We start from the raw sequence: 8,580 nt of genomic DNA on the forward strand, positions 1-8,580 counted from the left end.
TACTTGGTGGAAGTGTTTCCTCACCATCATTTTCATGAATCGGAGAGAAACCTTATGACCCTTAGATTTTATGGTGTATGTGTTCTTATCCATGTGAATCATCAAAACCATAGTCACAAGACAAGGATAATGACAAATCCAAACTCATATGGACTGAACTTATGCAATCTTAACTTCTTGCCACCTGGCAGTACAGGGCCTGCCATTGCTTCCAAGTTGTTATGCAACCAATTGAGAACTTTCAGAACTCCTATGCAAAGCCAACTTTAACTGGAATGGGCACAAAATATGTCAACATGATAGGTTATAAACCTCAAGTCGTGTGCTAGTGAAGAACCTCATGTTTTATTCTTGATTAGTTCTTGAAATTCTTTTTAGGATCTTTAAGACTCCCACTGTCCTCTTGACATATAAGACTATCTTGCCAAATATTCAAGAGATAGTGCGGATTCTTTATCAAGACAAACACTTCACACAATTGGCCTTAGTTGGTCTTTGTTTAATCCAAAACATCACAACTTACCAACTTCAAATGTACAAGAGTAGGACACTTTTACTCTTACATTTGACAAGTGTTATAAACCTTTCTTTAAGATATGTCACTCAACTTATAGTCTTGGAGTATGACTCTAAGACTTGTTTTGAAACGAAGTATGACTCATCTTCTTGATTTAACCATTTCAACAATTCATGACTCCTCTTCTTAGTCATAAGAATGCACTAAGATGTCCTTAGAAGACCAATTGTGATGTGGTTCTTTAATCATTAAGATGATCACAAAACATGATACTAAAGTACTCTCCCATCTTTTCAGATTTGAGAAACTTTTATCTGTCTGCCTAATTTGATTCTTCCCATTTGTTCTGCCATACATTGAGATTTTTCCAATGTTTCAGAATTATATTTCAACTTGTAAGTATAACCATATTTACTAAAATTTAGTAAATCATAACGAATAGTCTTAACGAGCTTTGTGGTGGACTTGACCAGTGCACAAGAAATGTGTACTCGATCCCTTTAGTCCTTAACTTGACTCACACATCCATGTGAACAAGTCTTAATTTTCCAATGCTTGAAAGTTCTCATTCATCATACTATTCAACTTGCATGATTCCAAGTTTCTATCCAACTGAAGCCTTGGGAATGAGAATCTTTCCTTATTTGGTAAATTATAACACTACCACAAACGAAAGAATCAAGTCCATTTTTTTTTCAAATATTGCTATCAATGGAATCATATAAACAACCATTTTTTCACAAATGCCACTTGTAAGGATATTTAAAATAAATATAAAATTAAAAACTTTTATTTTATTTCAAAACTTTGAGGAAAAAACTTATCCTTATAGTGCAAATGCATACGGAAAAACTTGTTGTTATCTATTCCTAAGCAATATATCATAACTCCTAAGTAACAGCTTCAAAATTCTGATGCGATCGAAATCCACCTACGCGATCAGAATCAGCATATACTTCCTTTAAGCTTTCTCTCTATTCTTTGATTCTTAAAACATCAACATGTGACCCAGTCACATCATGTAATGAGGATCTTAGAATAGAAACTTAACAGAGTTAGATAATGGGCTCTACCTGAAGTAGAGTCAGACTTATTGACTTTAACATCCTTAGGTAAACTTGGTAGCTTTGCAATCAACGCCCCTTCCTTTGGCAAAATAAACATATGGACCCTTTGGTAATGGGACTATCTCAGACTTAGCCTTTCTCCTTACCATTTGGTCAACCGGGTTGACTATGGCCAATCCCTTTCCATTGGGAAGAGAATGCTTTTTCTGGATTTCCAGTGTCACCATTGTCACTATCCATAAAGTTTTTGGGAAGTTGATCTTCTAATCAAATTTGCTTTACTATCGTTCCAACTCATTGCTGATTCAGCAGCACCAAGCAAATAGATATGATCATTAAGGTTCATGTCATAGTCTGTTTCATAGTAGTCCCAAAGGAACTCACTATGTGACTTAGAAAGTGATTGAACATCCAACTTTCTCAAGACTTTGACACCCAACTCTCCCAGCTTGTCAATATGTGACTTCATCTCTAAGATGTGATCACACATAGACCTTGCTTGCCATTAGGGCTTGAGTGACCTTGAACTTGTGGGTTAGGGAGAATAATTGGAGGAGGTGGAGGAAGTAAAGTTCCAAGAGATTTGGGAAGATCATAGATGTCTGAACTAGACATCTTTTGGGAGATATTCAAGATAGTTGATCTAAAGTCCTTAATATAACACCCAATATGAAATATTAAGGCTAGGATCCAACAACCTATTTATAACTGGAAGAGGGATGCCGTAATCCGAGTTATAAAATAGTTGAAGGTAGGTAAATGACGATTTACCAATTTCCACCATGAAAAACGAAATAATGTAATTAGGTTTTTAATTGGATTTGAAACTCCTAGATCTTTTGAGATTCATTGAACTTTTCAATGACATGTTTCAATCTCGAGTGTGCCCTTCAGGTTTTGTGACTGGGATGCCAAGGATCACAAAACAAGGTGTGAAGTAACCATGCAAATATACTTGGTACCCTTAATATTTACCCCTCAATCGATGTGCCGGTTAACCACACGAGCTCCACCGATACTATGATAAATATTAAGTTACCCTTTGCCTACTTTGTTAAATCCAGGTTAGTGTGCCGGTTAACCACACACGCTCCACTAACGGTTTAAACAAAGTGCAAAGTGTAATTTCATGGATTAGCACCTTATTCACATTTTCCTAAGTAACTAAGATTGGGAATTTATAAGTGTTTAGTTACTTAGTATTTATCATTAATACTTTTAATGAAGGGAGAATTATAGTCCTTGTCCTACCCGTTCGGCTAACGACCCTCCACCAGTCAAGGAAGCGGTGGGTGAGAGTGGACACCCATTAAACTGCCATTTTATAGGCAGTAACCTTATACCCCCCTTATAGACCGGCTTCGTGAATGAGGCCTACTAACGGTAAGACTGACTTGCTCTTATACATATATTTATTATTAACTTATAATACTATAAAGTATAAGGGTTGAATTTTAACTTTTAAAATTCTAAGGGCTAACTTGGAATTAAAGTATTCATGGGGAAAACTTTACAAATTCCAAAACTTGAGGGCAAGTTTTGAAAATGTTCAAAACTAATTAATTCCATAACTTATGTGTTTAAAGTAGTTTTAATTAAAAAAAACTCTTCAAGTTCCATAACTTGAGGTCAAGTTATGGAAGACTTTAAACTAATAAAAGAATGTAACTTTTCTTTATTTTTGTAACTTATGGAACTAATTAAGGTTACACATTTTATCATTTAATGAAGTGACTCTTGAACCTCCATAACTTGAGGACAAGTTATGGAGTCATAAAACCATTTAATGAGGACAAGACTCTTCATTTTTGTAACCATTGCCAACTTTTTATGAGTTTTATGAAACTTAAATGTGACTTTTCATATAACTTGAGGACAAGTTACAAAAACACATTTTAGAATCAACTCTTAGATTAAAATGGATTGAAAACACATAATCAATTAACTTTTCTATTAATCTAATAAACTCATATGAACAAAGATAATTCACATCAAAATTTTCAAGTAATTAGCATAACTTTTAAACTAATACAATTCGATTTTTCAGCTCAATTTTGCAAGTATAACAAGAAAACAAGCCTTGGCTCTGATACCACTGATGGGTTTTGCGCATTCTAACACTCCTAAGTGTACATGCAACCCTAAATACCTTGGATCTATGTTTTCTCTATTATACATGCAATTATGAACTTTCCAAGGTATTACCCTATCTAGCATACAATACTTGATACTTGGGTAATCAAATGGATAGAATACATACCTTTGTTTGATGTAGCTTGTCTCCATGAAGCTTGAGTGCCTAGTGCCCCAAGTGTGACACCTCAAATGGTTCACACAACACCAAATGCACATGGAATGACTTGAGAGAAATGGAACACTCCTTGAAATCGTCTAGCCCTCATATTCACACAATAGTGCACGATTTCTTGAGCCATGAGATTCTTTTATATGGTGGCTATTAGGGTTACACCATGTAACTCATAACTTTACCCATTCCTTATGCTCCATGGATTTTAACCTCCATGGAGTATCCATGGGTCACCCCATGGACTTAGTCCAACATAAGGAATCTTGGATCACAAGCCCACATATATAAGAATGAATGATTTACACAATCAACCCATATATTTAATTAGTCTCCTTTTGATCACTTAATTAATTCCAAATTAATTCTTGATCAATACTAATTAAATAACCTTATTAATATATTAGAACTTATAATATATTAACCAACCTTAAGTATTATTTCTCTCATTATAGTCTATCCAAATGCATGATGCCATGCAACCCAAATGGACCATGCCGGGTCGGGTCAAGTCTTACCAATTATAGTTATGGACTTAGACATTAATCCAACAGTCCTAACAACCGATCGGGGGACTATTCCCCTCCTACTACCGCTATCACATAGAACATGATATACTGGCACATAGAACACATCAAGTAATAGCAAACCAGACAATTATCACAAAGACAATCATCTCAACTATAATCAACTACTAGTGGGTCGGCCTTGGTACCTTAGACCCACTTCTACTGGAAGGTAACTCACCTCACACTGCTGAAGTCCCGTAGACACAATCCCAACTGCTGGATGACAGATTCTTGATCTGTCAATATCAAACATCACCCAATTAATAGTTGGGTTCCAACACATTTCCATAAGTCCATGTTGGGGTAAAAGACTGCTTTACCCCTATCTTGGCTTGATTCAAGCCCAAGGCCAAATCCAAAGGCCCAAAAGTCAACTATGGGTCAAAGCCCAACACATGGCCCAATTTTCCAAATTGGGCCCAAACCTTTGTAAGGTCTTACCATAAGGCCCAACCATTTGGTCCAGTCCAATATTCAACATTTTAATGGCCCAATATCATATAATCATAAAGGCCCAAACTATGGCCCATTATGGCCCAATTTTCCAAATTACGCCTACCTCCTCATATGGGCCTTACCTCAAAGACCATTAATTATTCTAGTCCAATTGCTTGATCTTGGATGGCCCATTAATAACCCAATCATCAAAGCCCAATAGAAAGGCCCAACAATAAACCCAAGTGAAATTAGGGTTTCACATAAAATGACGATTAGGGTTAAGTGTTTCTCACTTAACCCATTAAGGACTTAATCCATTAAGTCCATCACTCTTCTAAATAAATCATATGGTGTGATTGGGCTTAATACACACTTCCATTCTAATGGTCCAAATGTGGGTCCCGAAAAGTCCAAGCCTATAAATCCAATATTAGGGTTTTCTAAACCCTAATTAGGGTTTCCAATCCCATCTTAGCCCAATAGGCCCAAAACCAAGTCCTCAAGCCCATTAGGGTTTTCCTTAGGTCAATTAGGGTTTATTACACCCATTAGTCACAAGTTTGGGCTTTTGGGTGCATTAGCGCTTCATGGGCCCATTAGGGTTTAATAGGCCCATTAGGGTTTTAGTCCTTTGTCCAAACATCCAACAAGCAATCCCAACACAACTAAGCACACCGCCACCCGACACGGCGGCCGGTGGCGGCAGGAGGCGGCAGCCACCACCCTACGGTGGTGGTTTTAGTTTTCTTTTCATTAATCCATTTCTAATTAGATTTTACAAGGCTAAATCTCAAGTAAACACACACCCACTCACAAGATAAACACACACATGGCGGCAGCCACCACCTCACGGTGGTGGCAGTGGCGGTTCTCGGTCTTCCAGCTGCACCAAACACACATCCACACACATCAGGCTGCACTATACACTACAGCCACCCACATGGTGGCTCAGGGCGACGGTAGTGGCACCGGAAAACGGCAGCATCGGCATTGACGGCGTCAACCGCCATGGGTGGCCGCCATGGTGGCTCTTAACGGGTTTCACTGGCCAAACGAGCCTTCATAATCGAGCAGCAACCACAGCCCACCCCCATGCTTGCGACCCACGAGCTGAAGCATACCAAAACTGCCTCTTCGGGTTGGCGGATGACGACTGGAACAGTGGGAGAAGAACCAAGCGACGGCGGCGGTCGTGACTACATGAAGTACCAAAGATCCGAGAAGAAAGAATGAAGTGAGCAACAATAGCAGCAGCGACAGAGGAGGGCGTTCGTTCGATCTTCGTCCTCACGGAGGGGAGCAGCAGAAACAGCCCCGGATCGTTCCAGGCCTTGCATCGACGGTTCACAACTCGTCCTCGGTGAGAAACGATCCTTCATCGTCTGTTCACGACTTTTCCGGCAGCGAGTTATAGTGGCGGTGCTCGGACTCGACTAGGCGGCAGCCGGTGATGGGAGATACAAGGTTGGCGGCCGAAGGAGAAGCGGGGTTGAGAGGGTGGCGGCTGTAAACACAGCTAGGGTTAGGGTTCCACGGTGGGTTATATACCCGATCACCAATCTAACTTATTGCCATAATGGCATAACCAGTCCCTGCCCATAAAATTCTTTCCAACTATGATCCACAATTTACCATTTGAACCCTGCCTTCTAAATACTTTACAAATGAAGTCCGAATTTTACCTTTTTAACCCCAGCCAACCAAAAACCCTTCAACTTAAGTGCTCATAATTACCATGGAGCACCTCCTCTACAATTATTTTCAAATAAGGTCCATAATTAACTCTTTAGCCCCTGTTTTCATAAATCTTTTCATATTAGGTCTAATACTTACCAAACATCCCCCATGTCTTCTGAAATATTTACAAAATAAATCTCGAATTTATACTTTGACCCTCGAATAATCCAACTTATGGTGTTTGGCTTCCCAAAATCAATACCTTGCTATATAATTATGATTTTAGGGCTACGATTCGTTCAATAATTTCGTCTATTTATTTATGAAATAAACGGGGTGTTACATTGCGAGTGCGAACTCCTGGAACAAAGCCAAAGAACTTTGGATGAGTACAAATAAACTCTCACTTAGCAAAAAGAGAGAATCCTTCGATTCTTAACACCATACAGAACAAGAGGGAATCACTCCCAATCAATTCCTAAGGCTAAAACAAATCTTTGGAAAGAAATTCCTCCGATGGGAAAAACATGAACAACTAAATCTCGTGGACCAACATTTTCTTTCGAGAAGAAACCAAACCAGTGGCCAACATGCACCATCAACGAATAAAGCAAACAATCTTACGACAACAAATAGGCCACCAACTCTGCAAGACAAAAATCAGCTCGCTCAAGCGTTCACGCGCTACGACCACGCTAAACAAGACATGCTTTCAGAATAAGCGTCACAGCTTGGTCCACTCAGTGTCTGAAGAAAAAGGGGGGGGGGAGGCGGAGAAGAGCAGCACGCTACTACTGCTACTCCGCAAAACGTTTCGAAATGAGCACGAGAGAAAATTCGAATCGACGTATTATTTTATTGTGTTGTCCTTTCATGATAAACGATCCAATGCGATACTCAGAGCGTGCCGATGAGAAGCTCGCAGAGCGAAGCTCGATCTGTAAAGCGTTTACAGGGGACTCACGATGTGTGCACCACTAACCAGTCACCCAAAGTTTCCTGCTGGGTATAGAAATATAATATAATACCCAGTACTGGCCGCATGTCTTATCCCCCCTCGCTGGAGCATGCACGTTTTCATTAACGGTGTTTCTATGGAAAACTTTCGGTTGTGATTTGGAGCCAGGAATTATAGATTGAGTACGTTGCATTTGCTTTACAAACGTCGAAGCTTGGCACAACAGCTGCGCAAATTAACAATCTCAGAGACTGTATGGCGAGGTTACGATTCTTAGCTAACTTTCCCTAGCATCTTATTAACACCATTGTCACATAGCATCCCATATTTGTATAACATTAGTAGCAGCATTGCTCTGCATAACATCATTAGTAGCCCTGCCCTATATCACATTGCCAGCAACAACTATGTTTCATCACATCGACCAGATCATACTCTCGAGAAAAAGGAGTATCAAGCCAGCCAATGTTGCATAAGTCCATGTCTACCTTATCATGCAACACTAAGTCTCTCGTGGTCTAGGTTAGGTCGTTCTTTTTATCTCTTTAATGCATTATTGCTTTGGTTGTATACAGTCCAATGTCATTGGCCGCTCACCAATCGCATCAGACTGGGGGGACTTGTTAATGTATGGTCCATTAGCATGGCCCAGACGTAAAGACTTGGTGCGACAACCTTTCCTGGCGCTCACCTGACACTCACCTGACAGCCTTGTCTGGCGCCCGTGCCTGACACTTGCCTAACACTCGGGTGCTCTTTCCTAGCTCCTTGCTAGCTGGGCCTGAGTTGGGCTGGCCCAAGGCCTGACTCTCCCTTTACCTAATTGTCGCATATAAATAGAATGCTTCCTCCTCCATGAGGAGGAAGCTTCCAAAGACCTAAAACCCAAAAGCTTTTAACAAGCTTCTTGTAGGAGCCCATTTGTACGATCTACTAGGTGCGGAATAAAAGGATCTTGATATTTAACGATTACAAAAATATAAATGAAGAACATAAGATGAGTAATCGAATGATATAATAAAAAGAGTGGTTACACTTTGAAGAACGAA

This window comes from Lactuca virosa, chromosome 2 (genome assembly GCF_052849685.1).
Source record: "Lactuca virosa cultivar CGN04683 chromosome 2, Lactuca_virosa_CGN04683_v6, whole genome shotgun sequence".
Classification (NCBI taxonomy): domain Eukaryota; kingdom Viridiplantae; phylum Streptophyta; class Magnoliopsida; order Asterales; family Asteraceae; genus Lactuca; species Lactuca virosa.